The sequence below is a fragment of the Chiloscyllium plagiosum genome, chromosome 14 (assembly GCF_004010195.1).
Source record: "Chiloscyllium plagiosum isolate BGI_BamShark_2017 chromosome 14, ASM401019v2, whole genome shotgun sequence".
NCBI classification, from domain to species: Eukaryota; Metazoa; Chordata; class Chondrichthyes; order Orectolobiformes; family Hemiscylliidae; genus Chiloscyllium; species Chiloscyllium plagiosum.
Genome location: NC_057723.1, coordinates 16,081,667 through 16,100,084, shown reverse-complemented (window position 1 = coordinate 16,100,084; position 18,418 = coordinate 16,081,667).

Sequence of the window (18,418 nt, the reverse complement as noted above, 5' to 3'; positions counted from 1 at the left end):
CAGTAATATTAATATTTCTCCAGGCAGCCGCAAAGGTTGACACCTTTCACCATTATTGTTTACGTTGGTGATTGAGCCACTGGCGGAGGCAATCCGTTGGGATGCCAACACATCTGCCCCAGAAGTGGGATAGAAGTCACGTAAGATTACATTGTATGCACATGAGGGTCTTATATTTTTGTCAATTTCGGTAGTTCATGTGATGCAATGCATTAGTTCGCTTGTTGCCTTTCTGGGTGATAAGATTAATTTTACAAAGTTGGAGACCATGCCTATGGGAGGTCTTAGGGAAAAACCTGATACTGAGGTCAAATCCAGGTTTCCTTTTAAATGGTCACGGGGGTGGTTTCCCTATTTCCCTAGTAACTATAGGCCGGTGAGTCTCCCTTCTGTTGTGGGCAAAGTCTTAGAGAGAATTGTAAGGGATAGGATTTATGCACATCTGGATAGGAATAATGTGATCAAGGATAGTCAGCATGGTTTTGTGAAGGGCAGGTCGTGCCTCACAAACCTTATTGAATTCTTTGAAAAGGTGACGAAGGAGGTTGATGAGGGGAAAGCGGTAGATGTGGTATATATGGATTTTAGTAAGGTGTTTGATAAGGTTCCCCATGGTAGGCTACTGCAGAAAATACGGAGATATGGCATTGAGGGTGAGTTGGAGGTTTGGATTAGGAATTGGCTGGATGGAAGAAGACAGAGGGTAGTAGTTGATGGCAAAGTTTCTTCATGGTGTGCCGTCACTAGCGCTGTTCCGCACGGATCTGTTTTGGGACCATTGCTGTTTGTCATTTTTATAAATGACCTGGAAGAGGGGTTAGAAGGTTGGGTGAGCAAGTTTGCGGATGATACGAAAGTCGGAGGAGTTGTTGACAGTGAGGAAGGATGTGGCAGGTTACAGCAGGATATAGATAAGCTGCAGAGCTGGGCAGAAAGGTGGCAAATGGAATTCAATGTAGCTAAGTGTGAGGTGATTCACTTTGGGAAGAATAACAAAAAGATGGGGTACTGGGCTAATGGTCGGATACTTGGTAGTGTGGATGAGCAGAGGGATCTTGGTGTCCATGTACACAGATCTCTGAAAGTTGCCACCCAGGTAAATAGTGTGGTGAGGAAGGCATATGGCGTACTGGCTTTTATTGGTAGAGGAATTGATTTCCGGAGTCCTGAGGTCATGATGCAGTTGTATAAGATTCTGGTGCGGCCGCATCTGGAGTATTGTGTGCAGTTTTGGTCGCCATTCTATAGGAAGGATGTGGAGGCACTGGAACGGGTGCAGAGGAGGTTTACCAGAATGTTGCCTGGTGTGGAAGGAAGATCGTATGAGGAAAGACTGAGACACTTGGGGCTGTTTTCATTAGAGAAAAGAAGGTTTAGGGGTGACTTGATTGAGGTGTACAAGATGATTAGGGGGTTAGATAGGGTTGACAGTGTGAACCTTTTCCCGCGTATGGAGTCGGGTATTACAAGGGGGCATAGCTTTAAATTAAGGGGGTGTAGATATAGGACTGAAGTTAGGGGTAGGTTCTTCACTCAGCGAGTCGTAAGTTCATGGAATGCCCTGCCAGTAGCAGTGGTGGACTCTCCCTCTTTATGGGCATTTAAGCAGGCATTGGATAGGTATATGGAGGATAGTGGGTTAGTATAGGTTAGGTGGGCTTGGATCGGCGCAACATCGAGGGCCAAAGGGCCTGTGTTGCACTGTATTCTTCTATGTTCTATGTTCTATGTAAGAGCAGACAGGACTCAAGACTTAGCAACTAGATGGAGAGTGAGCAAGACAGAAAGACCCCGATTAGATCTTCCATTGTGTTTCTCATCCATTCAGCAAAGATCATCCTTCTCCGACTGCTGTGGTCAAGGAAAAATGTTAAAGATTACACTAGATCAAAGGAAGATGTTTAAAAGAAGGCCAGAAATAATGGGAAACAATTTAGAGCCCTCAGAGGAGGCCCAAGAAATTTCTCAGAAAAGGAGTCGGAGAATGTGAATGCAAGCTAGTGAGGAATATAAGGATGGATTGTGAAAGTTTCTAACGGTACATGAAAAGAAAAAAATAATAGGAAGATGAATATAAGCCATTGCAAGTGAGATCAAGAAAGTTTATCTTGGAGAACAGGGAAATGATACAGAAACTGAACAGTTAATTTACATCTACCTTCATAGAAGAAGGTCCAAAGCTCCCTGGAATGGAAGTATTATCTAAGGAATAGGGGCTAAGGAAACTGAGCTCGTGTTCTCCAGAGTTTCAAAGACTGAGATTTATGGATTCTGCTGACAGCAGCACCAAGCTCCTTATAGAACTGTTTTTTTACTTTCGCCTCCATAGTGGAGCACAGTGTTGGAATATAGATATACATGAGGTTAACTGGCCCCACCTGAGTTGAGAGAGGAAATGGAAAGAAAATGTTTTGAACCATTTGTGGTGTTCTATCAGCAAGAATAGCAAGTTCCTTACAGTATAGCCAATATCTTGCTGATGCACTTCTCTGAATGCTTTCCCTGCCAGATGAATGTATAATGTTTTTCATTCAGTGATCTGCTGTCAGCAAGATTGGTCTTTTGTCGGGAATCTAAGCCAATGTTCAGTTTATCAAGTTGATTATAACTGCCTTGCATGTATGCGTGTGATCTATATCAGTCTGATGACTTGTAAGCAGTCTGAAACAGCAGATTTACTGCAATGCTCTGTATTGCATATTGTGACATCTATCTGAATATTGCCATATACAAACATACATATGGGTTAGGAGCAGGAGTCATTATTTGGCTCTTCAAGCTTGCTCCACCAATTAATAAGAACATAGCTTTGGTCTCAACTCTACATTCCCTCATATCTCTGATAGTCTTTGACTTCCTTGTTAATTGAAAATCTGCTCTGCCTTAAAAATATTCAATGACTTTGCCTCTGCTTCTCTTCAGTGAAGAAAGCTTGAAAGACACATGATTCTCCTCATCTCAATCCTAAAAGGAAGACTACTTACTTTTAAAATATGTTCCTGCTAGTCTATCTGACAAGGTAAAACATTCATTCAAGATTCATCTTGTCAACTGTTCTCAGGACGTCCAAGTTTCAATATGGTCACTCTCCATTCTTCTAAACTCCAATGGGTATTGACCCTTTCACATGTTTCACATAAAGTAATTCCAACATGTCCCACATATCAATCAAGTGGATATTCTGTGAATTGCTTTGAGTGTATTAATAACCTTTGTTAGGTCATTAACAGTCAATGCAGGTGGTCAATCCATGTAATATTTTATAATTTCCATTTTGTAAATAGAACCAGTCTGACTCAAGATTAGGATACAGAACTCTAACTTCACACCTTTAATGCATTGTCTGAGCTGAGATGTCACTTTCTTTGTAAAGCATTATCTCGAGAATGTGACTTAAAAGAACCAAAATCTGCAAGAATTAACAGCAATCTAGGTTTGTTCAATATATTGCATCAGTTGCATGACACTGTAATCTTTTGTTATAAATTCTGTGCGTTATGATCCTACTCCAAAGCTAGCTAATGAAGGAGCACCACTCTGAAAGCTAGTATTTCTAAATAAACCTGTTGGACTATAAACTGGAGTTGTGTGATTTTTAACTTCATAAAAGTCAAGAGCCTTTAAATGTCTACCCAATCTATGCGATCAGATGCTGAAGATGACCAGACCACTGATATACAAAGTGAGCTGACATTCTGCATTTGAAAATCAAAGAAAGTAGTTGGATGTGAATACCAAAAGAAGACTTTTTCACTGTCCAGATTTAATGCTCAGAGAATGTAGGGGCAGCATAACCTATATGTTGGACATGGATACCTGGGCAGATGCAAACATCATTGTGTCCCGAATGACATATGCCCACAGAAGTGGCAAGTGATAACTTGACAAGCAAACAGCAAATCCATAGTGTAAATTGGTTTATAGATTCCATTTCTGAGATCGTCTGCACCCAAGTGTCACTACAAAAGTCCACCCTCATCACCACAGATGTTTTGTACCGTGGACATCATGGTTCCAATGACTCAAGGCTTATCAAGATATAAGGATCTGTCCTTGGTCACCATCCATTGTGTGATCAAGACAGTGATGAGGGCAACAGACCGCCAGGAGTCCCATTTGAAACTCTAGGAAAGGATCATCACTCAATAGGCTGCACAGCACTGTTTGAACTAAATGCACAAAATGCAACTAATGCATGTGGAATACAATGCAGAATTGCTTTTCAGCAGATAAGTGAAGGCAAAGCTCTGAGTCATCACCCTCAGAAGTATGTGATGTTACATACTTCACATTCAATGCACAGGAATGTTGACAGGGACTCAAGGCACAACAAATAAGTAATTACTCAAACTGAAGTGTGGACAAACTGAGGTGTGGATTTAAGTTTAACATCCACTGAGGACACCTGGAATCCAGCAGAAATGATCAGCAAATCCCCAGATCTAAGATGATAAGAACATAAAGAACATAAGAACAGGGGTAACCATCTGGTCCTTCAAGCCAGTGCTCCTACTCAGTAGGATCATGGCTAATCCAACTTTCCTCATATCCACTTTCTGGTGGTTTGCCTGTAACATTTCATTTCCACAACTTTACTTTTTATTCATTGTGATTAAGAATATATCTATCTCAGTCTTAAATATACGCAAGGACCCAGCCCTCACAGCTCTCTGTGGCAAGGAGTTCCAGAGACTCACAATCCTCAGAGAAGAAATTCCTCCTCATCTCAATCTTAAATTGGTACCTCTTCACTCTGATTATATGCCCTCTGGTCCTAGACTCTCCCATGAGGGGAAACATCTCCCAATATTTACCTTGTCAAGCCCATTTAAGAATTCTGTGTGTTTTAATTATGTTACTTCTCATTCTTCAAAATCCAGTGAGTAGATTCCCATCTTGTTTAGACTTTGTTCATAAGACACTCTTTCCATACCAGAGTTCATCCTAGTGAACCTTCTCTGAACTGCCTCTTATTTAAAGAAATTATATTTCTTTAAATAAGAGGACCAAAACTGTTCACAGTTTTTCAGATCGTATCAGGTTTGAACTCCAAATGGGATGCCATTGTGTGTAAATCAGAACAATACCACAATCAAAAACATAATGTAATCCTATCATAACTAGAACACTGTCTAAGGTGCATCTCCAACATTAAAGTTCCATAATCAGGCATCTGAAAACCTCCAGCAGCCTCCAGCAAATAAAGCTGATGATTAAGAACATAAGAATGTAAGAACTAGGAGCAGGAGTAGGCCATCTGACCCATCGACATCAGATTGCCTTTAATCTCCATTTAAGAATTTTTTATTAGGGCTTTAATCCCTTAATCTTCAACTCTCTCATGGTACCCACAAGACGGTGGTGCTACACAATCCAAAGCTGGGGTTGTGGTTTCTGAGTGTCAGGCCAGGTCAATGTACCAGTAGCTTGCACACTCTATGTCTGAGAGCCAAATGTCCTCTGAGTTTCTCTCAGTTCCCAGCTTTATGCTGCAGTTGTGGGTCAGTTTGCCCATGTCATCATGCTCAGGTGTGACATATGACTTGCTGGTGGTGAGGTTGATTGATTTTATTAATTGCCACATGTACCTAAGTACAGTGAAAAGCTTTGGTTACGAGCAGTACAGGCAATCACAGTAAGCAAGGATGTACAGATCAAAAGATTTACACAAAGGCAAACAGGTATCATCACATAGGGCGTGAAAGAGAGAGCAACATTAGCAAGGTCAGCATTATTTGAGGCTAGAGAGTCCATTCAATAGTCTAATAACGGCTAGGAAAAAGCTGTCCCTGAACTTACTAGTGTGTGTGTGTTCAGGCTTCTGTATCTTCTGCCTGATGGAAGAGGTTATAGAAGATCATTACTAGGATGCGTAGGGTCTTTCTTGATATGGCAGCCTTTTTGAGGCAGCGAGCCGTGTAAATGGTTGTGTCTTATACAGAAAAGTGCATACAGTTCATTTTTTACCCCACATTACTTCAACCCAGTGATTTGGGTTGAGAATGAGAATTAAACTAATACTCAAAAAAGGAAAGCATGCTAATTCTCTTCATTCACATATTAAATATTGAAATATTGGACACACAGTTTTAAATGGATCTTGAAAAAGAAGATGCTCTCACCGGGATTTAAAAGATCTCATGGCACTACTGTCAGAAGCTGAAGTTTATCCTTCTTCAAATTTGCCATGACCAGAATATCTGATGATTATCAGATTGCTGTTTCTGGGAGACTGCTGTGTGCCAATTACTGTTGTCTTTCCTACAGTACTTCATTGATCGTAACATGCTTTGGGATTTTTGGTAGTTTTGAAAGGTGCTATGTACATTCAATTTTAATTCACACAAACAATTACAAGGAGATACTCTGTTGGATTTGGAGATAAAAAATGTTTTCCCATTTTACAGATATTGTGCACTGCACAGATGAGAAGATCTAGTAGCTGTGATTTTGCAAGTGTCAAACTCAGTATTAAAGATATATCCAACAGTGTCTACTGTTACTGCAACTTCTTCCTTCTTATTGTCAATATGAAACAAATGATGTTCACAGCACATCTCTCAAAGGGCTTGTTCCTTGTTTTCCCTGTGTGCTGAAACTGCGCATTTTTGAAAGTATATCAATTTCAGGACGGCCGTAGAAAATTCCATCTTCTAATTTACCCTTGCTGACATGCATTGATCTGTGTGTGACAAGAGCTGACAGTTTCTGCAAAGCTCTGTTGTTTACTAATATTTAACAGCTCTGCACCACACTGCGCAAAGGCTTAGGAATAAAGTAACAAGAGGTCTTACAGTGGGTCATCTGAGTTTTCATTATCACTAAGAAACAGAAAGAACATTGTCGAAACAGAAAGAATATTATCAGCTGAAATAAATTCTGACTGTTCGACTATAAGACACTGGAGCAGAAAGAGGCCATTCAGCCCATTGAGTCTGCTCCTCCTTTCACTGAGATCATGGCTGATCTGATAAACTATAGAAAGTGAGGACTACAGATGCTGGAGATCAGAGTCAAGAGTGTGGTGCTGGAAAAGCACAGCAGGTCAAGCAGCATCCGAGGAGCAGGAGAATCGATGTTTTGGGCATAAGCCCTTCATCAGGAATGAAGCTTGTGGGCCAGGGGGCTGAGAGAATAATGGGAGGAGGGTGTGACAAGGGGGATGGTACTCTCCCTAAAGGCGAAAGTGAGGACTACAGATGCTGGAGATTAGAGTTGAGAGAATGCTGCTGGAAAAGCACAGCAGGTCAGACAGCATCAGAGGAGCAGGAGAATCGACGTTTCTGGCAAAAGCCCTTCATCAGGAAATTCCTGATGAAGGGCTTTTGTCCAAAACATCAACTCTCCTGCTCCTCGGATGCTGCCTGACCTGCTGTGCTTTTCTGATTCAATAATCCTCAACTCCAATTTCCTGATTTTTCCTGTAATTTCCTTGATTCCTTTACTAATTAAAAATGTCAATCTCAACCATAAAATATGTAACAATCTAGTACTAGCAGCCTTCTGCAATAAAGAATTCCACAATTACATTCCCCCTCTGAGAGAAGAAATTCCTCTTCATGTCTGTCTTAAAAGGGCAATTCCTTGTTCTGAGATAATGCCCTCTGGTCTTGGATTCTCCTCCAAGGGGAAACAATCTTTCTGCATCTTCCCTGTTAAGTCCTCTAAGTATCTTGTATGTTTCAATATCGTCACCTCTCATTCTTCTAAACTTCACTGACCACAGGCTCAGCCTCCCAACCTTTCCCCATTCCCTCAATATTTGGGATCAATCTAGTGAAACTTCTCTGGACTGTCTCCAATGTCAGTATATCTTTCCTTAGCTAAGGCAGTGTTTGTGTTCCATCAATAGTCTGACTAGTGCATTGTATAGTTTGAGCTAGATATCCTTATTTTTAAACTCCATTTTCTTCAAACTAAAGGCCAACATTTCATTGCATTCCTCATTGCAATTCAATGCAATTTTATTCACATGACACACTAAAGACAAAAAAGGGGCCATATAGCCAATTGTTATCTAAAACCTTGTTCTTTTCGCAGGAATAAAGCTCCCATTTCTTACATTAACTAGTCTACCAATCACAACATTAACACCTTGTAACAATCCTTGTCTGAACTACTACTGGCTACCAGAAAGGATATGAGCAAGTATTGCCTGTGCGGTGGAATTGGCCAGGCTGTGTAGTTAGTTCTGATAAATTTGTTGAAGGTTGATCTCACATGTGGTCATCTTCTTTCTCACTCCAGATTTTCAGATCTCTGCCAGGTCAAACCTTCACTGAAAGAAAGGCCACCAGGTGTCCCTCCTTATCCTTCCCTGCTGCATTGTTTTAGAATGTTCTCCATCCCTCAGCCAAGCAAACCAATGGGATTCTCAATGCCATTTATGGAAGAGCTGGGGCAGCCTTCAGCATGCTGCCCCTGATAGGTCAAGGACACATTCTTCTCTCTATATACTGTCAAAGCAGAAACTGGGGCGATAGCAGATCTGCTCATTATACTCTAATACACAAACCAGACTCATTTTCCAGAGTACATCAGGCCGACCTTTATCTGGCCTACCTTTAGCAGATACTTTATTCTTGACATGTCCTGAAAGTCCCATCAGGCTGCCTGGTCAGAGGTTGTTCATTCTGGCCCAATCACGTAGGCCCTGGGTCATCTAAACACAATGAGTTGGCCAATCCTGTATCCATGCTAATGTATTACCTCCAACATCATATTAAATAGCCTGAAGTGTGGTAGCTTACCAAATGTCTTCTGAAAATCCAAATATATTACATTCACTGCTTCCTCTTTTTCTACCCTGCTTGTGACCTCCTCAAGTAACTCTTGTAACTTTGTCACGTATGATTTGTGCTTGACAAGCCATTCCCAAAGGGACAACCAGCTCCCCAGCACATGCAGGATACACACACACACCTTTCAACCTCGACGCACACCACCACACCCCCGTCCTCACCTCTGTATGGAGGTTTGGGACCAGAAGGGTGAGTCAATGTGCCACTTACCCAATCCCCTTCCCAATACCACAGAGTTCAATAAACAACCACTGAACATAGTCTCAACTGCACAAATCTGACTCGTGCATGGCACCTTTAAACAATGTGAACTCTGTGCCGTGAGATTCCCATGTGCCACTATCTTTATCTTGAAGGTAAGACCTCCCTTTAAAATGGTTCATGCCAATGAGTATTCATGATTGCAAATATATTACAAGAACAAACTCACCACAGGATTGTTTGATGCTGGTATGCTGAAAACATGCCACTGATTTAATCTCTGCATCTTAACCAGCGACTAGGAATTTCAAATCCCATCTAAATCAGCCAGAATTCCTGCTCTTGCAACCTCCAGAAAGTACCCTTATTACTCACAATAATGTGGCATACAGAAACAGACACAGCACTTGCAAATGGAATGCTTGCCAATGAGTGTGAATTACACACTTGCATCTCTCCACCCACGCAATACTTACTTTGTTCAATGTTGGCATTTTTAGCACAAGATTTTGATTTCAAGCTTCAAGGAAGCTCCACTGATTTAGCACATCATCTAAATTTGTTCTTCAGCCTGATATTGAAAGCATGCAGCTTTGTCAGATACTGAATTTTCCTGATTCAATATTAAGGCAAAAGTCAATCAGTCAGATTTCCAAAGAGCTGGCAGGAGGGAGTGAATGGAAAGCTTCCTTTACTGCTAATTAATAGCCTGTCAACTTTTCTTGTTTGGAAATCTGGGACTGTTGGTCCTGAGAAAATTAAATCCAACATTTAATTTACTATATGCACACTAATTTTAACAATGAATTAAAAATAAATACAATATAATTTAAGATAATTTCCATTTACACTTTTAAACACAAACAGTACTCAGAGTTTGAGATTGCCTTCCACCAATGGGGACTCAATGTTAGGCACATCATGCATTTTCAGTCTGAGATTGCTATATTTCTTTCACAAAAGATGTTACAGGATATTCCTTCTCAAAAGTACTAAGTGTGTATTTGTGGACTGCAATGGTTCAAGGTGACGGTTTGCCACTGTCTTCTCAGGGCAATAAATACTGTCTTTGCAGGTGCTGCTGTCAATCCATGCAAGAATAGAAACGCAAGTGTAATGAATTAGATCATCATTCTGCCCTACTTGTTGAATGGTGAAGAGGCTCAAGACTTTGGTACTGTTGCTAGAATGTTGTCAGGGCCAATAGCCTTTGCAATATCCTGTACCTTCACCCCTTCTAACCCAAAGCGAGGCTGTGCTAGATTTTACACACACTTGCTCTGAACGAAATCCAAGTTGCAACCTGGTACCAACATCCCTGGGCATGCCTCATGGGCACTAATCACATGAACCTCATGACAGAATACAATAGTTTCCAGAGTTTGTAATGCTGTTGATTTGTTCCATTTTTTATTCGTTCATGAGATGTAGTCATTATTGGATGGCCAGCATTTATTGCCCGTCCCTAGTTTCTCTGGAGAAGGTATTGGTGAACTGCCTTCTTGAACCACTGCAGTCCATGTGCTGTAATTGACCCACAATGTCCTTAGGGAGGGAATTCCAGGGTTTTGACCCAGTGACAGTGAAGGAACGTCATTATATTTCCACAACAGGATGGAGAGTGGCTTGGAGAGCAACTTGCAGGGGGGTGATGTTCCCATGTATCTGTCTCTCGATTCCTTCTAGATAGAAGTAATCATAGGTTTGGAAGGTGCTGTCGAAGGACTTTTGGTGAATTTCTGCAATACATCTTGTAGATAGTGCTCAGTGCTGCTACTGAGCATCATGCTGGAGGGCTTGGTGCTTGTGTATGTGCTGCCAATCAAGTGGGCTAATTTGTCCCAGATTATGTTAATCTTCTTCTGCTTGTTAGAGCTGCACCCAGGCAGGGAAGTGTATAGTATTCTATCACACTCTTGACTTGCGCTTTATAGATGGTGGATGGACTTGAAGGAGTCAGAAGGTGAGTTATTCAATTATTTCAGTATTCCTTGCCTCTGGTCTGCTCTTGTAGCCACTGTGTTTATGTGATCAAGTTGAATTTCTAGTCAATGGTAACCCCTAGGATATTGATAATGGGCAATCAGTGGTGAGAACACAGTGGTGAGGCAGTGGTTGGTATCTACCCCAGGAATATATTCCAGGAATTCCTTTAGAAATGTAGCATTCAAATTAATAGAAATTATATTAGTTCAATCCTAAAACTAAAAATAACAGAGAAGGATATTCATTCGGTCTTTGGTATGTGCAAGTTTGTTCATCATTGCTAACAAAAGCAGGAAATGTGTCTAGCTTGAGATATTGCATTTGGAGTCCTTGAGTTGGAGAGTTAGGCCCATTTTTATAAAACTGGCCTCTTGTTGAATTGAATTGAATTGAATTGAATTGAATTTATTGTCACGTGTACCAGGGCACAGTGAAAAGCTTTGTCTTGCGAGCAATACAGGCAGATCACAGAGTTAAGTAGCATAGATAGTAAATAATAGGTAAACAGCGGCAAAAACAAAAACATAGGTACAGGTGAATGTTCAGAGTTTGTGAGTCCATTCAGTACTCTAACAACAGTAGGGTAGAAACTGTTGCAAAACCGGCTGGTGCGTGTGTTCAGGCTTCTGTACCTTCTCCCCGATGGTAGAGGTTGTAGAAAAACATTGCCAGGGTGGGATGGATCTTTGAGAATGCTGGCGGCCTTTCCTTTACAGTGGGCCTAGTAGATGTATTCTATAGATGGGAGGTTGGCCTTTGTGATTGTCTGGACCGAGTTCACCACTCTCTATAACTGTCTCCGATCTTGAATGGTACAGTTGCCATACCTGTTTTAGTTTCTACACAAGTGGAAACACTTCCTCCACTTCTTCCATTAAATCCAATAGGGAAATCCAGAGAAAGTTTCTTTTTATGCAGAGTGGTTATAACATTGAAGACAATACCATCAGGAATAGTTGAGTGGCTAGCATTAAGGGGTAGCGAGATAAGTACATCAGGTACAAATGGTAAGAAATGCATGTTGCTAGTATTAAATAATTGAAGAAGGATGACAGCAGATTTATGTGGATCATAACTCAGTTGGGCCGAGTAGCTTGCCTGTATTGTAGTTTCGATGTGACTTCATCCAACCTTTAACTGACTTTAGAATCAAAAATCAGTATTGTTACCAATGTTTTGGCATTTTGCTTGGCAAATATAACTATCCCCTGAGGTTCCAAATGACATGAAATGGCCCTGGGCTGACATGAATGAAAATAAAATTTAAAATACTTTCAAAACTAAACTTTATAAAGTTGTTTTAAGTAAATCACCAAAGTTTCATTCATAGTTCCTCACCCCTCAACGTATAAATATCATGGTATTTTACAAAACAGATATCAGTTTAATAACCTTCATTCATTTCCATCCTTGGTATTGATATCCAGCAATCTTACTCTGCCTTTTGCTAAAGATGGTAACTCAATATGAGTTAGTGTTCCTTTGGCATCAGTTTTTATGGTTGCCCAGACAGAGATTGACATACTTGACTGATCTACTTGCATTTACAGAGATCTGAACAGATCAATCTATTTGTGTGTGTGTGTGTGTGCGTGTGTCTTATATTTAATTCTGAATTTATCGTCAGCAAACATATCAGAATTTATTTATTTAGCCAATATTTAAATGTTTATGCTTAATCATAATTGAGAAAAAAACAGATCTTTTTCAATGCAACATGCAAGGTAATAATATGGCTGGTAGGTGGAATAGGAAATATTGCACAGCAGGGATTGCCTTTCTGAGTTTAGAGTTGATGGACATTTTTAAAGTAGATTAATAACAATTTTACAGTGGCCCTGAAATTCTGCAGAAGGTCTCCTAGCCCACTAAGCACTACCGCTCCCCCCCCCCTCACCAAATTTGATGTGATATAGAGAATGCTCACAAGGAAATAGTATAAATGTCAAATTTTAAAAAAGGATAGAACTGCAGGGTTTTCCACATTTGCCTGGTAAGCAGTTTTGGAAAGCTTGAATTACTATACTTGGTGCAGCACAAACACTGCAGCATGGAAAATATTCCTCCAAATTAATGAATGCTAAATTCACACAAAATACAATTTACAGGAAGGAATATGATTCTTTTGAAGTCATAATAGGCACAAAAATACTCAGTGATTTTTGTGCTGTGAGCACTTAGTCGAGCGACCGACTAACCACGGACATCTACTACAAGCCCACCGACTCCCACAGCTACCTAGACCACACCTCCTCCCACTCTATCTCCTGTAAAAACATCATCTCTTATTCCCAATTCCTCCTCCTCTGCCACATCTGTTCCCAGGATGACCAATTCCATCTCAGAAAGTCCCAGATGGCCTCCTTCTTCCACGATCACAACTTCCCTTCCCAAGCTGCCTTCCAGCGCATCTCCTCCACTTCACGCAATACTGTCCTTGAGCCTCACCCCTCCCAATGCAACAAGGACAGAAGCCCCCTCGTCCTCACCTTCCACCTCACCAACCTCTGCCTAGATCAGATCATCCTCCACCATTTCTGCCACCTCCAAATGGACCCCACCACTAAAGATATATTTCTCTCCCCACCCCTAACAGTGTTCTGAAAGGACCATTCTTTCTGTGACTCCCTCATCAGGTCCACACCACCCCCCAGCCCATAACCCACTCCTGGTACCTTTCCCTTCCACCGCAGGAAGTGCAAAACCTGTACCCACACCACTCCCCTCACCTCCATCCAAGGCCTCAAGAGATCCTTCCACATCAGTCAGAAATTACCAATGTTATCTACTGCATCCGTTGCACCCGGTGTGGTCTTCTCTACATCGGGGAGACAGGACGCCTTCTTTCAAAGAACATCTCTGGGATACCCACACCCACCAAACCCATCGCCCCATGGCTAAACACTTCAACTCCCCCTCCCACTCTGTCAAGACATGCAGATCCTGGGCCTCCTCCACCGCCAAACCATTACCACCCGACACCTGGAGGAGGAATGCCTCATATTCTGCCGTGTGACCCTGTAACCACACGGGATAAATGTGGATTTGAACAGCTTTCTCATTTTCCCTCCCCCCACATAATCCCAGTCCCAAATCTCCAACTCGGCACTGCCCCCCCAGACCCATCCATAACTCCCCCCTCTGACCTATCACATTTTCCCTCACCTTCATCCACCTATTGCTTTCTCAGCGGGCGGCACGGTGGCACAGTGGTTAGCACTGCTGCCTCACAGCGCCAGAGACCCGGGTTCAATTCTCGACTCAGGCAACTGACTGTATGGAGTTTGCACATTCTCCCCGTGTCTGCACGGGTTTCCTCCGGTTTCCTCCCACAGTCCAAAGATGTGCAGATTAGGTGAATTGGCCATGCTAAATTGCCCGTAGTGTTAGGTAAAGGGGTAAATGTAGGGGAATGGGTGGGTTGCGCTTTGGTGGGTCGGTGTGGACTGGTTGGGCCGAAGGGCCTGTTTCCACACTGTAAGTAATCTAATCTAAAAAAAAAGCTACTTTCCCCCAAACCCCACCCCTCCCATTTATCTCTCAGCCCCTCTGCTCACAAGCCTCATTCCTGCTGAAGGGCATATGCCCGAAATGTCAATTCTCCTGCTCCTCGGATGCTGCCTGACCTGCTGTGCTTTTCCAGCAACACACTCTCGACTCGTGAAAGTATCTGCAGTCCTCACTTTCTCCCTCCACACTTAAATATTGGCAAATAGACAAAGCCAAAAAAATGGGATAAAGAAAAATATTTTTATCAAACTGGAATAAATTGTACAGCATTGACATTACGTCTAAATTGTTGGAGACAGTAATAGCATTCTTCAGTTTTAATTTATTCATTCATGAAATATGAGCATTAAGATTTGTTAGGTCAACTTTAATTGCCCATCACTAATTGCCTGAAGAAAGTGTTTGTTTTCCAAAAATATACTTCATTCATAAAATTTAGGAATGCAAATAATACTACATATTCCACGCAAAGGTACCTCCATAGAGGTTAAAAGTTCTTGATAATCACAATGCACATTTGATGTCAGGCACACAGCCCTCAAGAATTCAATACAGTTTCTAGCCCCTCAATGAATAAAGACATTGCTCTTTCCAGATTGTTCCTCTTTGGAGTCCTTCCAAAATTCAGTGCATCACTTAACATGAAGTCCTGGATCTTAGAATTTTGAGGAAATGGTGGTGAACAGCTTTAAAGGTTTGTCAGCCCATTTCACAATGCAGCAAAGAATTAATTACCTAATATCGTTCTGGAGTCACATATAAATCAGGCTAGCACTTTTCCTTCTTTAAAAGCTTCTTATACCAGCTGTTTATCTACAATCAAGCTTCTATACATATGAACATACAGATGCAGAGTATAAGTGCGTCATAGAACATAGAAAAATACAGTGCAGAACAGGCCCTTCGCCCCTCAATGTTGCACCAATCTGTGAACTAATCCATGCCCATCACCCTACACTATCCCATCATCATCCATATGCTTATCCAAGGACTGTTTAAATGCCCCTAATGTGGCTGAGGTTACTACGTTGGGAAGCAGGGCATTCCACGCCCTTACCACTTGCTGACTAAAGAACCTGTCTCTGACATCTGTTGAAATCTATCACCCCTCAATTTGCAGCTATGTCCCCTCGTACAAGCAGGTATCATCATCCTAGGAAGAAGACTCTCACTGTCCACCCTATCTAATCCTCTGATCATCTTGTACGTCTCTATTAAATCCCCTCTTAGACTTCTTCTCTCCAGTGAGATCAGACCCAAGTCCCACAGTCTTTCCTCATAAGACCTTCACTCTCGACGAGGCAACATCCTGGTAAATTTCCTCTGCACCTTTTCCAATGATTCCACATCCTTCCTGTAATGGGGTGACCAGAACTGTACACATTACTCCACGTGAAGCCGCACTAGTGTTTTGTACAGTTGCAGCATGATATCACAGCTCCAGAACTCAATCCCTCTACAATAAAACTTAACACATTGCATATATTCTTAACAGCACTATCAACCTGGGTGGCAACTTTGAGGGATCTATGTACATGGACACCAAGATCCCTCTACACATCCACACTACCAAGAACCTTTCCATTAACCCAGTATTCCACTTTCCTGTTATTCTTCCCAAAGTGAATCACCTCATATTTAGTTGCATTGAACTCCATTTGCTACCTCTCAGCCCAATTCTGCAGTTCATCCAAGTCCCCCTGCAACCTGTAACATTCTTCCACACTGCCCACTACTCCAACGACTTTAGTGTCATCTGCAAACTTACTAATCCATCCACCTGTGCCTGTGTCCAAGTCGTTTATAAAAATGACAAACAGCAGTGGTCCCAAAATAGATCCTTGTGGCACATTACTAGTAACCGGACTCCAGGCTGAATATTTTCCATCAAACTCCACTCGTTGCTTTCTTTCAGAAAGTCAGTTTCTAATCCAAACTGCTAAATCACCCTTAATCCCATGCCTCTGCATTTTCTCCAATAGTCTACCATGTGGATCCTTATCAAAAGCTTTACTGAAGTCCATGTATGCCACATCACCTGCCCTTCCCTCCTTCACATATTTGGTCACCTTCTCAAAAAACTCAATGAGGTTTGTGAGACACGACCTGCTCTTGACGAATCCATGTTGACTATTTCCAATCAAATTGTTGCTTGCTAGATGATTATAAATCTTATCACTTATAATCCTTTCCAAAGCTTTACCTACAACAGACATAAGCCTCACTGGTCTATAATTACCTGGGTTATCTCTACTCTCCTTTTTGAACAAGGGCACAACATTTGCAATCCTCCAGTCCTCTGGGACTAAACCTGTAGACAATGATGACTCCATGAGCAAGGTCAAAGACTTGGCCATCTCCTTCCTAACTTGCCAGAGAATTCTTAGAAAAATCCTATCTGCCTTAGGGTACTTATCTACTTTCACACCTTCTAGAATTGATAACACCTCCTCCTTATTAACCTCGATCCTTTCAAGTTTAACAGCTCATAACTCAGTCTTCTCCTCTACAATATTCTCCTTTACCTGAATGAACGCAGATGAGAAATTTTCATTTAGCACCTGTCCAATCTCCACAGGGTCCACACACAACTTCCCATTTCTGTCTTTGACAGACCCTATTCCTACCCAAGTCATCCTTTTATTCCTCATATATCTAAAGAAAGCTTTAGGGTTCTCCTTTATTCTACCTGCTAAAGCCTGCACATGTCCCATCCTTGCTCTTCTTAACTCTCTCTTTAAATCCTTCCTAGCTGATCTGTAACTCTCCATTGCCTTTTCTGAACCATCTCGCCCTCAACGTCACATAAGCCTCCCTCTTCTGCTTAACAAGAGATACAATTTATTTTGTAAACCACAATTTGCTTACCTTATCACTTCCTTCCAGCCTGACAGGGACATAGTTATCAAAGACACACAATATGCATTCCTTAAACCAGCTCCACATTTTGATAGTCCCCATTCCCTGATAGGCCCCATTCTATGCCTCCTAATTCTTGTCGAATCGCATTATAATTGCCCTTCTCAGATCGGTAACTCTTGCTTTGTGGCATGTACCTATCCCTTTCCATCACTAAACTTAACGTAACTGAATTATGGTCACTCTCGACAAAGTGCTCACCTATCACTAAATGAACCTGGCTTGGTTCATTACCAAGTACCAAGACCAGTGTGGCCTCCCCTCTTGCCGGCTCTTCAACATACTGTCAGCAAATCCTCTTGCACACATTGGACAAAAACTGATCCATCTGACATACTAGAGTTATCGCATTTCCAGTCAATGTTGGGGAAGTTAAAGTCCCCCATAATGACCACCCTGTTCCTTTCACTCCTACCCAGACTCGATTTGCCAATCGTCTCGTCCACCTCACTAGAACTTTGCAGAGGCCTATAAAAAACTCGCAGCAGTGTGACCTCTCCTCTTCTGTTTCTAACCTCAGCCCATACCACCTCAGGAGATGAGTCCTCGCCAAAAATTCTTTCAGCCACCGTTATACCATCCTTGACTAACAAAGCCATACCTCCCCATCTTTTACCACCTTCCCTGATCTGAATGAAAGATCTAAACCCTGGGACCTGCAACATCCAGCCCTGACCCTGCTCTATCCATGTCTCAGAAATTGCCACAACATTGAAGTCACAGGTACCTATCCATGCTGCAAGATCACCTACTTCACTCTGGCATTATTCCTGGCATTAAAGTAGACACACTTCAAACCAGCTTGCTGTCTGCCAGCACACTCCTGTGACCGTGAAATCCTGTCCATGTCCTCTCTACTCTCATCCTCCTGTGTACTGGAACTACATCTCTGGTTCCCATACTCCTGCTGAACTAGTTTAAACTCACCTGACTAGCATGAGCAAATTTCCCACCCAGGATAATAGTACCCCTCTGGTTCAAGTGAAGACTGTCCTGTTTGT